Here is a 24,082-nt window from a genome sequence, read left to right as displayed (position 1 = left end):
TCTACTGTAGTAATGACATCTTGGGTTACTTTCGGGCGGAGAGGGAGCTTAATCCTGGAAGCCAATTCATGGTCTATGTAATTTCCAATAGCTCCACTTTGGATGTATGCTTTTATAGCATGCAACAGCTGAGGCTGTTTTCGGTCCACGAGCACCATTGGCATGACAAAATGCGAGGTCAAAGAGTTTGTTTTCAAGCTCGGCAAGCGGACCCCTACGCTTGTCGGGCTAGGTCGTTTCCCGAATCAGGTGTCAATAAATCGTTATCTGTGGCTCCAACCACCTTCTTAGGTGGTTTAACCGGACAATTTCGAAGAAAGTGACGAGAAGTCCCGCAATACAGGCAAAGTTGCATTTGCCGCCTTCTCTCTCGTTCCTTCTGTGTTAATGGTCCTTTAACACCGCCGATTTGCATAGGTTCGGATATGTCGGTACTCTTGGAGTTAGCGTGGGTTTTGATCGGTACTCGGGTTTCGTACTTGAACCGATCTGCTTTTCTATTTTGAAGTCTGTGATCAAGTTGAACCACCAAGTCTATGTAGTCTGCGCAGACCTGGGGTGGATCTACTATCTGAGCTAGAACATCCTTAAGCTCTCCGCGCAGGCCTCGATGAAACAATGTGATCCTTTTGATTTCTGGCCATCCAGTTTCCACAACCAGTCTATTAAAGGTGGCAACGTAGGACAGAAGATCCTGATTACCTTGTCGTAAGGATAGCAGTTCGTTATCAAGGGCCTGTCCTTGAGAGTGTCGAGCAAACAATCTTTCCATGCTGGCCTGGAAACCCTGAAAATTCTGGAGAATGGGATCATCCTGATTTACCAATGGAATAGACCAATCGGCAGCACTGCCACTGAGGTAAGATAGTATAAAGGCTACCTTGGTCTGGTTGTTAGGGAAGGCCTCGGGTCTGCATAGAAAGTGTAAACGACATTGGTTCATAAAGACGGCATATTTCTTGGGATCCCCCGCAAAACGTTCAGGCGGGGCCAAAGGCATGTGTCCAGGTAGATTGATTTGTACCAGGTTATTCAAACCCATTGATATGGAAGTATCTCCGGAATTAGGTAAAGGAGTGTGCCCTGCCTGGGCCTGCAATAACCTTTTGGCCAGGTCATCTGTTCTTTCCTTGGATAGGATCAGTTCTCTTTTGAGAGCGTTAGTCCCCTGGCGGGCTGAGTGCACTTCTGCCCATAATTCCCCCAAAAGCTGTGCCAGCTGATCTGTCTCGGAAGTCTCCATAGCGCCCGGGTGGGAAATTGTGGGTAGGCTTCGCGTTCTGTCACGCTCACCTGATTCCCACGGAGGCGCAGCTCTGGCTTCGAGTGCTGATGCTTCTTCTATGGTGAAGCGCAGGACTCTGAAGATGGACTCAGTGGCTCGCAGGAATATTCCCCTGTGCGTGAAAAGGGAGTATTACCTACTGACGGAATAATGCTCAAGCCTCCCACTCCCTTCCAACCCACCACGATACCCTTCCTCGATTCCCCGTGAAGTCTCACCTTAGGGTCTGGAAGGATGAGTCCTCCATCCTGCTTCTGATGCAGGGGCGCGTTGAAACCCAGTTACTTCACTGGATTGAGGTTTGATGGGAGTTCAAATAAGCTTGACTATTCAGGTAAGGCGCTGTAAGAGTTCTGTAGCAAGTTCAAAAGTTCAAGCTTAATAATAATGTTCATTGTCTTATTGCAGCAAGCGCTAACGCTTATGTCTTTTTCCCCTTAGGGGCCGGGGTTCGGAATGCTGGAGATATGGCGCCGACCCGAAGTGAAACATGCAGTTCCAGTAAATGACAGGTAAGTTCTGTATGAGCGTTCGGGTAATGTCTTTGCATTTGCTCATTAAATGTCTTTGTCTTTTTTCCCCATAGGGGCCGGGGTCCGGAATGCCAGGAAGCGGCAGGACCCGAAATGAAATGGGAATGACCCAACAGGTAAGTCTTAGAAGGAAACTGAGCTTTTCCTATTCCCTTCCTTCTCTCACCTTGTGTTCTTGTCTTTTTCTCTCTAGGCTCTGGGATGTGGCTGCGGATCCGGATGATCGCTGCTGAAGATGGAGGTGCCCAGGAAAGGTGAGTGAAATGCAGCGCTGCAGGGATCGAAGCAAAATGCTTTTAAAATGATGTCTTCCCTTTCAGGATCGTCGGTGTGAAGTCTCCGTGATGCAGCTTTAGCAGGTAAGGTCTTCTTTCTCACCAATTCTCTCTTAGCAGGTGACCCAGGATGCTGACAGGCGTGGCTGAAGTCCAGAAGCAGGAGCTGACACGGTGAGCGTCCAGCTGCAAAGAGCAGAACAACGCGAAGCGTGAGTTGCTGATCGGGCGTGGTTTAAATAGCTTTGGAAGAAGTTCCAGGTATGTATCCTTTCACCGATCAGGTATGTACCCTTCCCCGACCACACCCAGGGGAAAGTAGTTCCACAGGTAAAGTAGTTCCATTCAGGCCTCAAAAGGGCCTGGATGTAGCAGCATGGTCTGCATCAGGTAAGTGCACCTTAAAACACTTGAACACATGTCTAGCTTTATGAGCCTGGCGCCTAAGGCGCCAGGACAGGGGTCCAACATGAGCCTGGCGCCTAAGGCGCCAGGACTGTGTCCAAAGGGCCCCAGCTTGGGCCCGCTGGCACTTCCCTGGGGGAAATGATGCCTTCCTCTGGGGTTGCTGGGTCGGACCTGGCTCCTTGGAGGTAGGCATCATGACATCCCCTTCCTCTTCCTGCTTTTAAGGTTTTCGACCGATCCGCTGCTCGTGGGAATGAGAAGGGTTATGCTTGGAAAGGCGGGTTCCTTCAGACCCACTGCAGATTTTTTGAGATTCTTTACTCTATCATTGTCCACGGGAAGCTTCTCAGTCTACTCAGCCGGAATGGCGAAAGGACTCGTGATCTTACCGAAGGCCCAGAGTTACTTTGTGCCTTCGGCCTAAGGGTGTCTTACACTATATCAATCGATAATCTATAATCGATGGCCGAAACCATCCTCACGCTACCAAGTGTTCAAGAGGAAAGGAAATCACTGACGGGCCCATAGGTCAGCGCTCACCCTCTAGAACTTGTAAACCAAGATAGTTGCACCATGTGAGGACAGGGGGTGCAGGATTCACTTAATCCGACACGACTCAATAACGAGGACTCAGTAATTTGTCAAAGGGAAGTCCGTTTAATGATACATACATCAAACAGGGAAACAAATGGGAATCAGCTGTAGTGCGATCACCGGTCTCGCTCTGACTTCCACGAACTTTGGTAGAACAGCAATTCTTATAGGCACAAATCGTCATCACTGACGTCTAATTTCTATAAAAAATCATCATGCAATATAATTGGTTAGGAAAGGAAACTTAAGTATAGGTGCTATCTGTATATAGAAATAAAGCATGTCGATTGGATAACTCTTATCGGGTGGGCGTCTACACCCATCCCTCTACAACACACGTGATTGACGTCACTACAATTACGACGTCTCATTGGTTACAGTGTCTATAGGACCCTATATTACATGGTCCATAGTGATTGGGCAAGTTACACCCCTAGACATAAATCTCCACTTTAATTAGCAGCATGCAGAATAGACACCCAGGTGCCTAGTGCCCCAAGATTCACCCTTCCTCCTTTCCATGCATCAATGTTTTAGGGCTATGTGTCAATCAGTTGGCTGGGTATGGCCTCGCAACTGTAGCCTCTTATCAGGAAAAGTTATGGCATCCTCAGGTTCTGGATGACATCAGGCGGTGGTACTCTCTGGTCACGTGTTGGTTCACCCTGAATCTACTTCAGTTTCTCGCCTTGTGTGCATTTAATTCTGTGTTAGCCTAGCCACCTGCATGGGCCTCTCTTATCTTGACCTTCACGGACGGGGCTGGTATGCTCTGTAGTTGGAGTCTTGTGAGCTCATGCTCTCCTCCCTTTCTCTGGGTGACCTCGATTTCCCCGGCATGAGCTGCTCTTTGTTGAGTTTCGATTCTGCTTCTTCTCTCTGTTCTGGTTGAGTTGTGAAACTTAGCCTGCCAGGCCTCTGGCTGTCTGTGCCCATTTCTGCTTTACAAATTGGAGTTGCACTTGTATAATGTGCCTTATTGAGGTAGATATATGGTTGGCGCTTGCCGCTCTATCTTCTACCAAGCATTGCAGGCAGTCTCGATTTCTTAGCATCTTGCGTTTCAAGCCTATTTACACACGTTAACAGGGCGGTTGCTTACATTTTGACTCGTCACACCATTTCCTTACGTTTCAACATTGTCTCTTCTCCGCGTACATTATATTTATCTTCGTAGTTACTTGTATTGGCGTGCTTGTCTTCAATAGCCACTTTTGTTCATTCTGTGAGCTGTTCAGGCCCTCATCTCATTTCCACTGGACTTCATTTAAGGCCTTTGGGGCCTCTTTGTCGACCGTGTGTAGGTATTCCTCATTTCGTGTCAGTGGCTGGTATGGCTGTCTGATAGGGTACTGTGCTGCCCAGGGTTGTACGGATCTTCTTATGTACATGAGGCAAAGTCCCAGTGCAGCTCTCTGTCGGTTCATTTGTTCCTCATACGACACGTACCTTGGCGAGTACCCTCTTGGCAGCTCTAACTGAGGGGCTGGGGTGCAGGTCATGTCTGGGACCTCCTTTACACCTTGTTTTCCCAAAGTCCTGGGATGCCCTGACTCTGTCCCTTCTGGCTGTTGGGTGGAAGAACCATATATGGTATTGTGGGGAAGTCCAGGCCAGACTGGTTGGAGCCTTCCCAGTGACTGTATGTTGTGGGTACACCCTTGGGGTGGGACCTGGATGAATAGAGTGTGGACCAATGATTTCGGTGGGTGTGACACAATGAATCAGACAGCCTTGCCTGCAACCGACACAAATGCAGTGTGGTGTGCTGAAAGGCTGGGTGCTTGCCTCAATCCACATTACTTGTTATGGGTGTCTGGGTGGAAGTGATTGGCATGAACGCCTGTGAGCCTGATTGGCTGCCTGTCTGCATAAATGCCCTTCTGTGTGATTGGCTGACTGAGGCGGGATCAGCCAGATTGAGGGACAGATGGGTATATCTGGGGACCGCTCACTTACCAATTTGTTTAGAATCTGAAGTCGAAACTTGAAGCTCATCCTTGAAGCCCAGCTGGAGGAGAAGATTGCTGCTGCATTTTCTTTGATGTAATCCAAGAGCTGTTGAGTCTGTTGAGGACTGATCCAAGAGAGGACCTGTCTAGGAGACCTCTCCCCGAGCCTACGAGGGACCATGGTGCAAAAACTGCTGGTCTTCATCAAAGCACCCTGGAAGCCAGTTCTGTGAGTCTGACATCCGGAGAAGGAGTCTGCCGAGAATCCTAAAGAGATCGCCTGGACATCGAGGGTCATCGAAGTCCATTGGCGTTGACCGGGGTCAGAAGATTTCTGTGACCACTGAAAGCCAAGTTGAATCGTGTTGCCCAGAAGCGAGCACACCTTGACGCAGTGCTGCTTGATGCCCAGTCGATGACTAAGAACATTTGAAAGAAGGCTCCCTTGCCATCACCGCCGACCACTTTGTCCCGCTGGAGAAAGTCAAGGTTGCAGGCCGCCGAGGAAAGTCTGCTGGTCGGTTTGCCGCCACCAAAAGCCTACAAAGACATCCCAAGGACACAGACGGAGTGAAGATCCGAGGTGCAGCCCATGGTCGAGTCCTGATCGATAAAGTTATCCCGAGATACATGCTGCGGCTTCAGCACCGACATGCCAGAGGACACTGAGCGCAATCCACGACAATCGACACCCACTGCCACGCCTGCATCCATCACCGCTGAAGGTCTTTGAAGTCCACAGGATCTTCCTTGCAGCACCGAACACTTTGCATCGAGGTCTACCGCACGTCTCACCTTCTCAGGACTTTCACCATTGAGGAAACGATCATCGAAGAGCACCGCAAAGGTCGAAGCTGCAGTATCGGCACCAGTGTTCCACTTTTCCTCCAGGTTCTCGACGCTGGGGGCCTTCTGCTTGAAAGGGAGTACACCCTCGAAGGATCCCATCGATGAACCGTTGAGGAAACTCTTCCACTTCAGGTACATTGGGGTGGTTGAACTATTTAACCAAGCAGCAAGGCTTATTGGGCATTTATGGACTGGGCTTGTTAATTATTTTATTACATGTTGGCCAGGTGGGGGATCCTCATTCAGAATTGTGCATCAATATCCAAAGAAAGAATTCTGCCATTGTTCAATCTTAACCTGCCTTCCTTCCTTAATATCTATGCTGACACACCTTCCTGAATGATTTGTATGTTCTAATATAACTGCTAGCAGTTGATGCATTTTAAAGGAATCTAAAGTCTAAGGGCCTCATCACGAGTTGGGCTGTAGCCCTCAAATGCAGTGGTAACGGTATTACAGCCGCATTTACGAGCTGGCCCTATCATGAGTTGGGTGCTAAATGGGCTGTTTTACCTCCAGCCTTTCTCTGGAGGTGAAAATCCCCTGTTTTCGGCTGTATTACCGTCGGCTGTATTAGCCCGCATAATTAGTGCTGAAAATGCCCCATTGAATCCAATGGACCCAATCTGGAATGGGGATTTACTGTTAACACTCAACCCGTGATCCGACCGTAATACCGCCGGACTGACCAGTGCTAGGGCTATTACAGTCGGGCTGTATTACAGCCGGGATACAGCCCAACTTGTGATGAGGCCCTGGTACCACATAGAATTGTATAGATTTGTCATTCGAGAATTACCAGCAAACAAAGTGCGTTATTGAATTGTGTATATATCTCTAAACCTTATTTTTATATAAAGAACTGTGTTTGCACATAACAGTGTGTGGACATTCGTTTGTGAGGGCTTGGGCACTCACTGTATTTTAGAACCAGCCTGCATCACCTCCTGAGAGATTAAGCCTTGGTTGCTCGTCCATAGCTACCATATAGATAACATTGGCTGGGGTGCTCTGTGCCTCTACTCTGCCATATAGAGTGCAGAAGTACAGATACCCCCCTCCAGTCTTTACACCTGTGTGGATCTCTGTCCCTTAAGGGACGTTGCTCTTGTAACCTGCACTGCACACCAAGACTACCTCCTCCAGAGTCAAAGCCTATCTTCTCAGCCACCCTAGCATTGGGAGTTTGAGCAAATACTTTGGTGTGATACCCGTTGACCTTTGGGCTCGTTTCTGAGAACCCCTCACCAAAGTAGGCCCTGAAAAACTGTGTTAGCAGAGACAATGAGCATCACGATGCGTATTGTGCACAGATTTGTAGGTTTGTAAGATTCAGTGTGACAATGCGGTAGCACGCTTGCAATCAATGTTATATTATTTTTATAACTGGACACAGTGCACTTACTGCAATATTAATAGTGTTTGGTGACTGAAGGCAAGCATTTCCTGAGGTATGGGCGTGAAATGTGTTCGGTGTAAAGGGATAGAGCAGTGCCAATGTGTGTGATATTTGCTTTGGGGCAAAGGTCGGACAATCCTTTGTTGAAAACGTTTAATGTACTTGCTATGAACGTGGAAAGCATTTGTGCTGAAAGGTCAATGCGCTTACTATCAACGTAATATGTTGCTGGTGAAGAGGGGTAGAGCACGTTATTGTGCGCAGAAACACACACACACACACAGGCAGCGAAAAGCATGCCCACATACTCGGACATATGTGGTAATATGTACTTACTACCACAACGATGCACACGCATTCCTATGCGCATGCGCATGCGCACACACCACACTAGCATTGAAACACACAGAATATCGGTGCTGGGCCTCCAATTCTGAAGAGGCCTTTTTTTCTGACCTACAGGAAAGTCCCCACACCTTTGGGGAAATATCACATGTCATTCCCAGGTGTTTGCACTACCCAGGATGGAGGTTGTGGGAGCCTTCAGCATGATTCTCTGGCCACACTTCCAACACTCCCTTTATGTGCAAGCTGCCTCAATCAGCCACAATGTTGGGATTTCCCCTTCTTTGTCACTCTGTGCCTTGTAAAATATTGGTTAGTGCTAGTTCTCCTCCCTTTGCAACGTTCTACCAACGTGATCATTTAGTTTGCATAAAAACTGGAAGAAAACAAACTCATTGTTAGATTGAGTCTTGCATACCTTACAACAGTTCCTCATACAGCCCCCTCATTGACCCCTAGACAAACCTGACATTGCCCCCCAAGAGATCTGTACATACCTTAAACAGGCACTTGAGGAGACCCAGAAAAGTAATATAGCCACCCCCCCACATGCTGGCAAAACTCCAAACAGTCCCTCACCCTGCCAGCAACTGACACTTATTTATTTAGTTATTCATTTGGTTATTTGTGAAGCACTCAGAGACTTTACATACTGCTTTTGAGCATTAGTGTCACAAAATTAACTAAGCAACAGCATGGAGCAAGGAGAGGAAGGATGAGGGCACAGAATGCCCGCTAAGTTCTCTCAGGTCCAGTGCACTTGCTCTTGAGTCTAACTTGCGTACAGTACACTGGTGTGTCTCTGGTGAATGGCAGATTATCACCATCGAGGCAATCACAGTGACTCAAGACAAAGGCTACTCGATGGTCAGACAAATGCTATGGCCCGAGTTTGCTTTGCATAAGATTCCAAGTGCTACTAACTAAGCAAATCTTTGGGTATAGACTTACTCCCAACAAGCAATGAAATGCTGTGTTTGTATCGGGTGTCGGCTGGCACAACATGGTTTACAGAGAAGGCACACATTAGAGGACTCTGATACGCTAAGTAGTGCCTCAAACATAGACCCACTTGCACCATAAAGAACATTGAAAGTAATTCTTATAAGTCAAGCTCTTTCAGGGCATGCCATGACGTATGCCTATTTTGCATGCATTCGTATTTCTTTGGTTAATGTGCTTCATACGGATCCACATACCGCTGAGAAGCTGCTTTGGAGCACTAGAAGTGGCTCGGGCGTTGCAAGCAGCATATTGATGCAGTTTTCAGAATAAAGTTCGTACAGTAACCAAAGGCAGTGTACTGGATTAGCTCATACAAGTTTATCATCGATTTAGGGACCTTCACCTAAAAGCATGTAGCGTGTACTAAGAGGAGGAGGAGAAACCGTCCTTCAAAGAGAGGATTCCTAAGTGGAGTTCCCTCGAGTACTATTGAAAACAGTTTTGTTGACAATAGAGCATAAATACTGAGAACAATGGAAAGAAAACAGGTGTCTATGTCTTTAAAACAACCAACAAGATGTAATGAACCAAATGGCTTGCCAAGTCTACCTTGTGTGAGTAATTTCATTAAAGCCTGAACCAGAGCGACTCAGTCAAGTACAGAATTAACACTAGTTTACCAGTTAAGTTATATCAGGATGTATGGCACACACCACTGCCATTTGCATGACCTTCAGGATCTGGTGGCTTTTCAAGTGGGTGGGACTTGAGAGAATTTCAGGTGCAAATTAAGGCAGCGCAAAAATATCAGAGGTTTATCGCATTATTGACATTTGGATGCAACGTCATTGGATGGGTCTTAATAATGCGAAAACCGAACTGATGATTTTTGGGACGCAACAGGCCAGATCCAAGTTAGGGACAGAATACCAGACCTTTGCTATCAAACAGGCTAAAATCCCAGTGGTGCCCCACGTAAAAACCCTAGGGATGGTTGTGGAAGCATCAGTAGGATCCGAGGCTCAGGTTAACTACCTGCAGAAAAACCATGCCTACTACATGAGTCTCATGAGAGCCATAAGGCCATTTATCAATGAAGCAAATGCAGCAACTATAGCAAGAGCGGTCATTCTGTCACGCCTTGACTACGGTAACGCCTTACTGATAGGAGCCACAAAGAGGGATATACAAAAGTGTCAGGTCATGGAAAATGATGCAGCTCGAGCTACCAAGAGAATCAAAAAAGGGACCATGTGACTATGGGGAGAAGATCCCTTCACTGGCTAAGAGTGGAAGAGAGAGTACACTTTAAGGCGATGACCATAGTTCACAGATGTCTGTATGGAGAAGCCCCAAGATATTTTAAGAAGCAATTTTCTTTGTACCTGCCTCAAAGACACCTTAGATCAGAGGATAAGGCTTATCTGAATATTCCTAGAGCTAAACGTGTGCAAGGGCGGGGGAAATCTTTCCCAGTGAAGGCAGCAAAATGCTGGAACGAATTGCCACTAACTTTACGACTAGAAGTGAACTAGCAGAGTTTCAGGAAATCGTTGAAAACCCACCTCTTCCAATGATAATCTCATTATCTTTCTGCAGACCGCCCTCTACAGCATATAATATTATGCACACTGAATTACCCCGGACACTCCCACGCCCTGATGCCTGCGGGCTATCGGCGCATTATAAACAAACACATAACATAACATAAGGCAGAGGTAGGTTGGCATCCGTTGTGGGGTGACCAGAGGTTTGGTAACCGTGAACATCCAGGAGCGCTAAGTCCCCTTCTGTCTCAGGTTGTATGGTGTGGGAGCTGTTATTGCATTCTCTTGGTGTGGTGGGGTACAGGTGTGGTCTATATGACATTCCCTTAAAGAAATGAATCAAGGCTGAACTGGATTGTAGCTGTCTTGTTCTTTGGTCTGGTTCATTGTTTCTGTAAAACGCAGATGGGCCACAAGTTGCTTGTTGATCATACATTGAAAAGCCAGGTATTTAGATTTTACCACAATCTACGGTGGTCCAGGATAGTGTGGATTTCCTTTGGTGGTGTGTTCCAGAGTTTGGTTACTACGTTGAGGAAAGCTTATCGAAGTTGATCAGGTTTGCCTGAAATTAATTTTTGTTTTCACACAGTCGGTATCGACATTTATCTGGTTTTGAACACTGCACTCGGAATACTTTTCTGGTTTACATGAGGTAGTACTGCTCAATTTGGCTCCAGTGACATTAGGGAAGGGACATAGATTTTCACCCCACCCCTCCCCCCCATAGCTGATGCATCACAGTTTGAAATTCCTGCCCAACAATCAGACACAATAAAAATACTAAAGGCAAGAGTTGGCAGAAAAGGACTTCGGGGTTCAGCGCAAGGACCACACAATTTGAATGGTGTTAAAGGGGCTGTAGGCGAATGTAGTAGTGGAACCCTGCCAAGTTTTCCACTGAGTAAGTGATACAAGTCAAGGGTTGTTTTGCAAACACACTGCGCACACAAAACAACATAGGAATCAATTAATTTATAATTTAATCCCAAGGTGATGCAATCTGACTTGCTCTTCTACTGAGGCTGTATGTTGATTTTACAATTGAATAAAAGGGTACAATTGATATATACATAACCGGTATGGCAGACCCGAGCACAATACAAGGCAGTTAAATCAATCACAGGGACGGTGTTGCCCGGCAGGGGCACCGTCCGGACGGCGTTGCCCGGCAGGGGCACCGTCCTGGAGCTGGGCCCCGTCCTTGGGCCCAGCACACGTGGTGGGGCGCCACCATGGCGCTAGCACAAGAACACACACACACCACGGAGTCTGGTTGGTCTCGACTGACGAGCCGGAAGCGGCCCGTTTACTTTATTAACTTGGTCACGTGGTTCCCCACGTGACCACTACCACACACTTGGGCGATACTATGCCTCCCTACAGGGGAGACATGTAACAAATAGAGCAACGTGAAATATCTGGAAGCAGGAGCCTAGGGAGGTAGACTATTTGGCTAGTAACAGCCCAAACTAAAAATATGTGTTTTCATTGCATGCAAACCCTGGGAATGGCAAAAGAAAACTAGAAAGCAAAGACACTCCTGAGATATGAAAACTCGCGATTCGCGAGCCCCATGACACGCCACATTTACCCACAAGCCCTTGGGCTTGGGAGATCCTGATTGACAGCTCAAACGGTCAACGTGCTGCCCACGCCTAGTTGTGAAGTGTGCCACTATTGCCTGCGCGCCGGGCGGGTGGAAAGGGCAGGGACTAGGATATGACCATTTATAAAAATGCCCATATGCTGTAAAAGCCAATATAACAATCTATTTCGCAAATAAATGCAAACTCATCAACTATGCATGGGCGACTTTAACCTCTCAGCGCTGGCCCTATTTTATGTTTAATTAAGTTGGCCCATTTACCCTCTATTGTTCTGCTGGATCGGTTGATTGTATGTGCTTTGTGCATGTTGTTTCCACTTGACGCCCCTTGTTTCTAATGCAGTCATGTTCTGCTTTCACAGCAGCATGTCAACCCTGCCACACAGAGGAACCACTCATCCCTTTTGTTCTCAACACTTACCAGCATTTCATGAACCCTTCATAAGGGTCAGCCCATAATTCAAGTTAACCTAAGGGCAATGTGCTGCGGAAGTACAGTGTCACTGCTTCATTCTGAACCAAAGAATATTTCCTTGTGTTGAAATGTTAGACTGCACAGTGAATGACTTACCTTTGTTTAAGCAGGGTACAAAATGAGCTTGTTTTCCTACTTGATGTGAATGTGTAGTCTAGACGGGCACGATGCTCATTGGATAGACCTTGGTAATTGCCTATTCAACGAGAAATACTCAATTGGCGCCTCGTACACAGCAGTCTGTTGCTTTCTGCATCAGACCAACTGAGCTAAAATATCTTTTTAGTTTGCTGCTCAGAGAAATACACTGTATACAGGGGATCTTCAGGAAGCCCGCTGTGTGAGTTCAAGAGTATTACGGTCATTGCGGGGCCCACGCGCAAACCGAGGAGGAGGACAGGGCACCTACCTGCTGTTTGGTGGCAGTCTTTCCTTTCCACTCAGAGAGACCCTGGACTGTTAGAAGGACCTACAAATCAGAGGACAGAGAAAGGTCCCTTTCAGGGAGGCATGTTAGACAAGTGTGAAGGAAGGCAGCCAGTGCATTAAGTGTACCTGTGAGCTCTGAGTCTGGTCACCTTCTCGTTTTAGCCCCTGAGCTATTCAGAAAGGGCACACAGGGTTTAGGGGTCTGTCAGAAGCAGAATCTGCTCCATATATCCCACTGCTAATGGGGAGATAGGTGTATATGGTGCACATGCCATTAAATGCATTCAACTGTAAAACAGCACACAATAACAATAAAAGAACGTGCAGGAGGAGGCGAAAAACAGAAAACAAATGAAGAGTTGTCCGTTAACTGCGTAATGGGACCACCTTTGGTATTCCTCAGAAAGATCCCAGCATTAAGTGCTTAACTGCCTGATCTATGTCCAACATGTAGGTTCACATTCAGCAAGGTTGACTAAGCCGGTCATCATCCAGACATCTGTACATTGAGCACAATACATTGAGAAATAGTAGCACCTTTATTTATAGGGCCACGAAACCTATCTGGCCTGGGCTACTTTGTATTTTATTTATTGTACATATAGTCAGATATAGACTTTATACAAAATCATCAATTCCGATTATAAAATGACCAAAACATCAATAAAACCCATCACTCATAAAACAAGAATATTCCAAACGTCCAATAAATAATCGTAGAATTTGACACTGTGATACATAATATTAAAATCATCACCACTCATAAAACGATTCCCACAATTCCTGATTAGAGAAACTGAAAACATAATTTCTGTATTTCATTAAATAGTGTCTTCTCACCAAGACTAAACTATCACAATATACAAATAAATGCCTAAACGTTTCCCACAAAATTATACCCACACAGCCGGCACATGCATTCGTGTCGTGGTATACCCATCCGGGCTCCCGTTATTTCATAGTTAACCACCCAATTAAACTTAAGCAACATATACTGTCTCACGATTATTGTATTTGGATAGGCACATAACTAATTTGGTTGTTTCATCTTAAAACAATGGCCATTTCTCTATTCAGATAATACTTGTATAATTTATGAATTATTGATTCGGGTTTCAGATCTTCGCGCTCTAAAACACCTCTGTACGAGCGCGATATAAATAAAATATCATATATCTATCCATTTCCTATGCAGCAATAGGCACTTTGGACTAACTGCAATTTCGACACTGGCTATACAACATTCTTGAAGTATATATTCACAGGCTGTGGTCTTTGGGAGTCTCTATCATTTTCAGAGATTTTCTTTATCTTTTGAATATATTTATTTCCCCACACCTCAACACCATATACCAGCAGCGATCTAATTTTGGTGATATAGACCGTCCGTACTGATGAGACGGAACATCCTCCATTATTCTCAGAAAACTTGCCAAGAGCACCCACCTGCTGATTAAACTTGTTCTCAAGAATATCCCAATGTCCCGCCATGTTAGACGGTCATTAGAACTACTTTAACAGAATCCCCATTTACATTCCATCAATTCTTATACCCTTTGTTTTTACAATGCTTGAATTCCATAATCTTTGTTTTATCAATGTTAATTTTCAAGCCATTTAAAACAACATAGGTTCCCACTGCATTCATCTTTAATGGTAAACCATGCGGGGTATAATTCATAACTACGATGACATCAGCGTATCCTTACCAGGACACCTGATCCCAGCGTACTTAACTGCAAAACCACCAGCTACATCAAGTGCTTGCTGGAGATCCATCAAGAACAAATAAAAAAAAGCGTGAGGGTAAGAAAACAGCCCCGTTTTACACCACAGCATGTATGGTACCAATTAGACACGCGCCCTTCACCATCCAACCTTACTCTTACTCTTGTACCAGAGTGTAGTTTTATAATCATCTTCCTCAGGCCCTTCGATATATACCTAATGCATCTAATTTGTGTCATAGGGGATCCCTCCATATAGTATCAAAGGCTGCACTAAAATCTATGTAAGTCATGTATACCGTCTGATGTCGTACATACCAAGAATGTTCCTCCAAAGATGTTAGGGTTAATAGATTATGGATAGTTGCATAACCTTTTCTAAACCCAGTTTGATTGGGAGGCAGAATATGGTTAGCATCTATGCTCTTTCATTTACACTTTTGCAAATATCTTCCATGGTATGTCATGCATGGCCAACATCCTATAATTGCCCGGTGAGCTACAATTGCCTTTTTTATAAAGTGGGACAATATTACTATCCAGCTATGAACTCTGGATTGTATTGGTCTTACTGATACATGTCATTAAATCAGAAAGTGTATTAGCCCAAAGTTCGGGATTAGATTTTATTTACAAGGGCCTTACATGTGCCGCTCGGGCATGTAGCCAGGGCTACTTAAAACAGCCCATTAAGTGAGGAGAGGTTTCAGTTCTGTGTCTAATGGATGTCACCGGTGGCAACCACAAAATCATGACACCAGTTATCTTTCAAGCTATTGAGGTTTGCACATAAATGTGTCATCTTGGACATCCTCCTCTCCTTTGCCCCACAGATTCAAGAGCTGACATAGTAGCCTACCATTGAGCTTCCTGTTTTAAAAAGCATCCTCCCACTCTTGAACATGAGCCAAAGAGCACAGGTGATGTCAGCAATGGTTCTCTTCTTCCTTGGGTATCGAAATAGCCTTCTGTTTGGTCTCTTTACTAACATCCCGCAACAACTTCAAGCTATTAGAACAAAGCATCAGGTCTCATCCATGGCCTCATACCCAGGCATCACAGCATGCCAGCACTGCTTCCAATCTATTACATCCCTGGTAGGGCACATATGGACTTCAAATTATTCTTCCTTACTCAGAGTGTCTTTTGGGATGATGGACCCACTTTGTATTAAGGAGAAGATAAAAACCTTCCTCCAGCTACCTGAGATCACCAGGATTGAAACCTCTAATAATTGATGACTTTGGGAAAAAGAAACTGTCAGGCAGATCTGCGGAAATTGTAGGACCTCTCTTGCGAACAGTCTCCAGTGTGAATTAGGTCCGTGAACAATCACCTTCACGTCTGCAAAAAACTGAAAGCTTCCCTTTTTAGATAATCCTTTAGTCTTGATGCCTAGGTATCTTCTGTAACTATGAATTTGACAAGTGGTCCACCCCAATTGTGAGTCCACTCTTTGTGCTAGACTCAGCAAATTCATTGCCTAGCTACTCACAAATCCAACTGCTTGGTCAATCTACTGTCTATGCGCTTATGGTATTGTTAGATCTATGCACTGTTGTATTGTACTATGCTCTTCTACCTATTCCTTGTGTAGCCTCCAGTTAAATACAGGTGGCACTACACTATATATGCAACAAAGAGGTAGTGGACTGCAGACCTCAGACCCTAACAGGCTGGCCATACCACAATGTGTCAGTACAGTCTGAAACTGCAGTCATGCATGCCTGCCCTACCAGCAGGTGACAAAGGAACCACATATGTGGCCATTAATAGCTGCCTTTTCACATTAGAAGTACTATAAATGTACATTCAACTATATGGACCGCCATGTCCTTGAATGGACAGGAATGCGTTTCAATTGACAATGACTCTGTTGAGCTGGAATGTTTCTCAACTCAGAACCATGAAAGTCATCGGACACCTCTCCTCAGCCTCGACATTTGCCCTATATGTTTGCTTGTATGACAGCTCAGCTTCACAGATAGCCCACCAATTAACAAGAAAAATAGACTGTATTTGGAAATCACTCTATACCCTGAGACAGTTGAAGGGTCTTTTTTTACAGTATCTGTAGAGTCTAGGGTTGTCCCTCTCTCTTGCTCATCTCCTGTGAGATGTCCACCCTAACACAGGCACCCTTAACCTTTGGTTACTATTACAGATCAGAAATCCCTACTATCTACCTAAAAGCAGGCTTATTGAATCTCTAAGGAACTTCCTAACTCTAGCTTAGTGTTCTGCAGGTAGTGATGGAGTGTGTCTGCACTTACTCGGTTGGATCCGAGTAAGATCAGTCATGCTCACTCTAACTTTGCCCTTTTACTCGTACTCTTCCTCCTCTTTCTGACTTCTCCCCACCAACCTTCTGTCCCTCCGATGTTTAACTCGGCTTTCTTCCTGCTTCCACCCGTTGAAATTTAACTTTTCTCCTCCTCCTACTCTACTACTCTTCTCCCCTATTTTTCCCACTACTACTCCTGCCAATATCACAACTCTCCTCCCATTACTATTACTCTTCCACCAACCACAGTCCTCGTCCCACTACTACACTATATAGCCACCCTTCTTTCACTCAGTAGCATTCACTTCAGTCACTACCCAAATAGTTCTCTCCAACATGCCACACGGTCACACATGCTCTGCAGAACACTCTTAACCAACACCTCACCTTGTACAACAAACTCCACCATGAACAGTTGCTTCCTCCTTCTGCTCTCTTTATCCACCTAAACTGCTGATCTCAGACAAAATAACCCACCATTTCCTCTTCCTGTTCGATGCTTCAAACTTCCTCCCCCGTTTCTGATTGGCCACTAGCCCCTTGCCAATCTGCTGCCTCCTCTCCCTTCCCAGTGTGTGCATGTGTAAGTCACGTCTCCAAAAGGGCTCTTAGTCCTGCCCACTTTTCCCACAGGATTCTTTTATCAGCGATACAGGTCCAGTGACAAAGTAAGTTGGTTTACCATAGTCAGTCCAAAGGATCTCCCCCGTCTCTCATTCATTGGTGGGGTAGTCATGAGCTTTACCGCTCAGGTTTTCCAGGTCTATTACACCAGTAGCTCTAAGATGTTGCGCTGTGCTGCTGTGTGTTCTTCCTCACAGAGTAGGGTTCTACTTTCCTCAGCCATATATGGTTCTGCTCTTGGAGACATCGGCACTGTTCACGGCACCACCAGGAGTGAGGGACATTCTTAATTTCCATGTACATCTGAATCTAGAAAGAAACAAAGACTGGTAAGTCTTGGTACATTGAGGTAATTAAAAAGGGAAGGTTCAGCATTCATGAATGCAGGCATATGGGGCAGGGGTATGGACATCCCTTCTGTCAGCAGGGTTAGTGCTGGCACTGAGTTTCCCCCTGGAAGAGCCCACAGCCCTGTCTGAGAGGTGTCCCTACCACTCCTCGGTAGGGCCAGGTTAATGGCTATAACACATCAGATGGATCCCTACAGTTGCAAACCATTCTTTCTGCCACCTGGTGTCCTCCTATACTTTACATTGAGTTGTTTTTCAGACTACCTAGCAGAGGAGAAGGATTCCCCTTCATCTGACCTGACACTGACCTGGAGTCGCACCTGGCAAGTGTGGACTTTTTAATTAATTCACTTTATTGTATCATAAAACCTGCAATTATGATACCCATGTTCAGATTTCCACTAGCTTTCCAGTCCAATACTTTGTGCCAAACATATTTGCACCCTCAACCTGGGTTTGGTGCTTGGTAAATTCTTCTTGAACCACCATATCTCCTTATATCCTTGGTGTATTCCCCCTGAAAATCTGGTGAGGCCCTAATTTGGCATGCCTACCCTGCCCATGCACAGGAGTCTGTTGCAGCATCACCCTGTTCTTCCTAGACCCTCCTCGAGGGAACCAGTTTCTTCATCCACTTGGGCTCTGAGTTAGGCCTTACCCTGATGCCTTGCTGCTGGGTGTTTTGCTCTGTGTCCTGTCCCAACCTGTACCCAGACTTCATTGATGTTGAGGGGACTCAGCTGAAGTAACTGATCCCAGCTGAGCAGGCGCGCATCTCAGCCTGCGAGTGAGGTAGTCTAACTCCAAAGCCTGAGAGCCAGAGAAGAGCGTGGCAGAGATTACCCTACTGCTGCCTGTCCTGTGAAATACAACCCTGCAGCCCCAGTCACTGCTAGGAGCAGGAAGGTTTCCGTGGCTGCCCTTTTGCTGCACTCTGCTAACTACAGTGTCTGAAGACCAGAGGAGAAATACGTGGTCTCCCAATTGCCAGGGGCCTGGTAAATTCCTTCCCCGGTCCTTGGGAAAGTTACAGCTCTGCTCCTACCTGCCCAACAGCCCCCAAGTTAGCCCTGGCCCGAACGTTCCAAAAGTATCTTAGCCCTTGACTCAGCCAGTATTCCCTGCTTGAGTACTGTTCAAAAAAGCCCCAAATACATTTGTAATTTTTGATTTGTTAAGCACTTTCATCAAAGCCCTGAAAAGAATAAGCAGTACTACAATATGATAGAGGCAGTTTTATGAATGTATTAAAAATGTTGCGAAGTGGAAAATGTTTTGGAGATAAAAACGAAAAGTGAGAGGCTAAGAGACAATCTAATATGAAGGGTTGGGGAATTCCAATGCTTTTGGCCAAAAGAGAAAAGGATCTGAACCAAGATTGAGCACATGGTGATTTAAAGACTACAAAGAGGAACTGAGTTTGGGAGTGAATTAAACGCAAGGGACATAAAGCGTGAGTAGTTTTTGAGGTGCAGACATGGAGGAAATAAGCATGCATCCGAGAGTGAATTTCCTGAACGCAGGCATAGATGGTCGTATGAAGGGCATTGGTAAAGGAAACACAAATCTGTTAATCATTAGTGTAGAAATGAGATGGTATCCCAAATGTCGATAGTTTAGTTGAGAAGGGAGAAGTATGCAAAGAGAAGAGGAAGCAGAACCGAGCCCTGCAGACACATTATGTAATGCATCATTTGTATAGCGCTTTTCATCATTGGTATGGTCACAATGCGCTGTGGGTTGAACACCCTTGGAGGGACCAAAGTCCATGTATGGGAAATTCAAAGAAGTGCTGGAATGTATGCATGCATTTTGGCCAATACGAGGAGATAAAGGGGTGACCAACTCCCTGCTAGCCACCCATGTCTAGCTGGCATGTGGATGGTGTTGTGAGGTAGTGGATGGTGTTGTGAGGTAGTCGATAGGAGGTAGGCAAGAGCGGCATAGCCATTATGTGTGTAGCTACCCATCTTATTTTTGTTAAGATGGGCAGCTGCATTCTTATGGCAGAGGTGTTGTGCAACGTGTCTTAGAGTAGTGTATTATAGAGGATGTGTGCGGGTTGGTGACCGTGCCTTTGGATAAATTCCATAAGCATGGAGTGTGATAGGTTCAATACATTGGCTACGCTCTAGCAATTGCCTAGATTCAATGCATTTGCTACACTCTAGAATCAAGTAGATTTAATTTAATGGTTAGATTCTACATGCACCCAGCTTCAATACAATGGCTACATTCCACTTGCACCTAACTTGAATGGAATGGCTAAATTCTACATTCGCCTAGATTCGATACACAATTCTATACTCATCTAGATGCACTACACTGGCTACATTCTACATTGACCTAGATGCAATACATTGGCTACGTTCCTCATTCATTTAAATTCCAAATGTAGTAGAGGAGAAGTGGAAGAAAGTTTTCCAAGCCAGGAAATGGACAATGAGCACTCAGATAGATATCATTGACCATTGCAGTGCAGTACTGGAGAAGCCCAGTGCTAAAAGGATAAGAAGGAGAGTAGTGTGTTCAACCTTGTCAAATGAGAATAGAAGAAAGTTTGGAATGGTGTGCAGTTGGAAATGAGTTAGATATGCTAAGGAGTGTAGCGTGAATAGAGCGAAGAGGTCGATAGCCGGATAGGTGGAGTGGGCGAAAGAGTGATGATCAAGATACAATGCAAATTGAGAACATACAAACAGCACAAGAAGTTTGACCAGGAAAGGGAGGAGAGAATAGAATGATCAGTGTTTTAATAATAGGAAGAAAGCCTGCATACTTAACATTTGAGGAAACTAGAGGAAAGAGACACTAATATGAGAGGTCAGGAAAAAAGGAAGGGGGAGATGGACTTTAGAAATCAGAGTTGATGGCAGGAATCAAAAGGATAGGCAACAGAGTGAGCGTGAAATTGATTGGAAGCTGTGTCAAATTCAGGGAGAGGAAGGGATAAGGACAAGGATGAAGAGGCTGGACGGGATATTGTGGCTGAATAGACAAGATAGGCCTATAAATACACAGACCAGCCAGTTACCAGCAGTGGTTTTTGATATTTGGGATCGCCTATTAGATAAGGGAGCTTTGTCTACACCCCATCACCATTTACCCCACTATTTGGGAACCCACAATTTCAACCTGGGATGGTACAGGGTGCATTTAAACAATGGCGGCAATCAGGCTCCACTAAGTTGTGCGATATGATGCAGAGAGGACATATTTACTCGTTTGAGGAGTGCAAACAGCTACTGGGTCTCTCGGAAACAGTTAGGCTGGAGTATTATCAATTGAGACATTGGCTAGCCAGATCTGGTGCAAGAGAAGCAGTGCGAAGAGAGCTCACTACGTTTGAAAAATGTATTACCACACATTCAGGGAATAAACAAATGGTGTCAAAGCTCTATTCGATACTGATGGAAGAGGGAAAGGAACAGGTGTGGAGATACATGCTTAGATGGGAAAAAACATTGCTTCTCCAAGCAACAAGTTGGTGGTAGATTGCTTTCTTTGTCTGTGGCCTCCCTCTGGAACAGCCTCCCTGCCTCTCTGAAACTTGAGAACCATCTCTGGTTCCAGAAGCACCTCAAGACCTTCCTCTTTGTTTCTGCCTTCCTCTCCCCTGCTGATTTCCTTTCTGATATTGCACTGGTCACCTGGCTACCCTCTGATTTCAGGCCAAAGTCCCTGCCTGCCCAGTTGCACACCTGCACTACCTCCCGGCAACCCTTGCACTTCGGTCTGTACCTGTAAACCCACAGTCCCCCTACCTGCACTTTTGGGCACCTGCTGTCTGCACTTACGCTTGCACCTGCCACCTGTTGGCCGCACTTATTGTTGATTTACAGCACTTCCCTTCCCCTCTTTCCCCCCTCCCCTGCACTTTCACAATCTCAATGTCACCTGGCCTAGTAAGATCGTTGTCTCTGTCCTCCCTTTGTTCCCACTCCCTTGCATCGTCGCGACTTGTAATACTTGCGTATAGGCGCGTTAGAAATGCCATATCATATCATAGACGTACCGAGAAACTATTGGGAACATTTATGGAAGAATATCCCCAAATTAACAAGGTCCATCCAGATAAGGGAAGCCTGGAATAGGATCATGTATCAATGGCATTATACCCCTGAAAAAACGGCACAAAATGTTCCCGACTTCCACAGAGACATGTTGGCGAAGATGTGTGAGGGAAGGGTGATTGGTTGCATATTTGGTGGGATTGCCTAAAATGTAAGAAGTTTTGGGAAGAGGTAACGGATCAGATCAAAACATTGGTTTTCCCAGTAGTAGGATGGTCATCCAAGGAATGGATGTGTGGTATATTTGACCCTGAAAACTGTCTGCCCTCCAAAATTCAAAGTAACGCATTTATGTTAATGTTAATAGCTGCAGGGTTGGTCTTCGCAAGTGCCTGGAAACAGGAAAAGGCACCAGGGGTAAGAGAATGGCTACCATAACTGTGGGGATTTATTGCTTTGGAATGGATGACATATAATCTTCAAGGTGAACTGGAGAAATTTCAACAAGAATGGTCGCTGGTATTGGACTTTCTTAATGGGGACTTTGTTCTAGAATGGTGTCCACACAATATACGGTTATTGAACAGTATGTAATCACACATTTTTGTTGCCAAATTGAACTAGTGAAGAAAATAGGCTGCCTCTGCCTGGCGGTCGGTGGAGGGTGGTAGGGGACGAGGGGTAGTAGGAGTGGGAATAGAGGGGAGGGGAGCTAAAGATGTTCCTTTTGAAAAATGTTAATACAAATATATATATATATATATATATATATATATATATATATATATATATATATATATATATATATATATATATATATATATGTCATCTGTGTGCTTTACAAAATGTAAACAAAGAATCTCAGCACCACATATATACAAATTCTATTCTCTCCATAGCACATCCCTAGTCACATCTCACAACTAAGATTATTATTTTTGGTCAGAGAAAAAACTGGCCAATATTGCACAGTATGTCTCTTGTTCTGCACTGTTTGAGGTCCCAATATAATTTTATCCTAGGTAAAAAAAACCTTGGCTGCATCTGGCAGGCTAACCTAAACTGTAACATGCAGGTGAGCGAAATTGTTAAAACTGTTTACTTTCACATAAAATTGTTGAAATCTCTGATACCATTTATTTCAGATAAAGATCACCCAATGGTATTTGGTGGAATGGCCAACTCTAAGTTGGATTATTGTAATGAGTTGCTGTTTGGAATCCCAAAGGGCCAAATACAGCAGCTGCAGGTTGCTCAAAATGTCGCTGTTAGGCTTGTATACTCATTACCTAGACGTTCTGGCCATTTCTCGGTTGTAAAGGAATCTCCATTGATTACCGGTGCACAAGAGGATCTGCCTGGTATTCAAATGCATTCACTGGCTTGCTTCTACCCATCTTTCTACAAAGATGGTTGCTTATCATCCAGATCGATGTATTCGATCCTCAGGACATTTTTTGGTAGTCCCACTATCAAGATCTGTCTCTTAGGGTGATAGGTAGTTTTCTAATGCAGGTCAGCAAGCATGGAATCTGTTGCCACTTCATGTTAGGGAAATTGAATCCCTTTCCGAATTTCGAAAAAAGTTGAAGACCTATCTGTTTGAATAACTGCGACCTTGAACATCCCGCCTTTCTATATCCAACATCAAAAGATCTGCGTCCAGGTGCAATGTTTTACGTGGTCCTTATGGATATGCACGATATAAATGTAAAAATCAAATCACATTAATTTTCTTAAAATCATGTTCTTTTGAATCTTGTTCCAATGCATTATTTTCCTGCTTTTAAAACTGAAATGTCAGTTTCCCCCATATAGTCATCAAATTACATAAACTCTGTATTGAATATTTCATTTACTAGGATAGATTTACATGTGTCGACCCCTTGTAAGGGTGCAGAAGGAGGAGGTTGACACACAGGTGGCATTGTGATTGGTAAAGACTTTCAGTGGCCAAGAAAATAAAGGGGAAACCTAAATTCACCCATCTCTAAAACGGGGTTCCCTGCCTCAACTAAAATACTAACAGGGTTGTCAGAATGTTCTTATAACTTAAGAGTACACTGTTCTGTGTCAAACGTTCCAATCTCTGTCCCTTACACTTACAACTAAACTATAAGGTTTTGTCACTTTTAATGGTCCAGGATAATGACTCCCTTCTCCTGGACTGGGTGGCACAGTTGCACTTTCAGGTTCTTGACCAGGGGGAATGACTTCCTTCTCATGGTTGTGATACTTCACAAAGGACTGTCAATCATATAACACTCTGTATCAGAAGGTTCACTGTATATTCACTCTACTGGGAATGGCTCGTTTCTCCTGGATCACTGTTTTGATCCTTCTTGCAAGTTCATGGGGTGCTAAAGTATTATGCAAGGGTGCATTATATGTGTGGAGACATAAGGAGATTGAAGGTTGTCCCTAGATGTTCGTGCCTGT

Source organism: Ambystoma mexicanum, chromosome 9 (genome assembly GCF_040938575.1).
Source record: "Ambystoma mexicanum isolate Mex_15411 chromosome 9, UKY_AmexF1_1, whole genome shotgun sequence".
In the NCBI taxonomy this organism is placed as follows: domain Eukaryota; kingdom Metazoa; phylum Chordata; class Amphibia; order Caudata; family Ambystomatidae; genus Ambystoma; species Ambystoma mexicanum.
The sequence above is the reverse complement of the archived record's forward strand: the minus strand, read 5'-3'. Positions refer to the sequence as shown.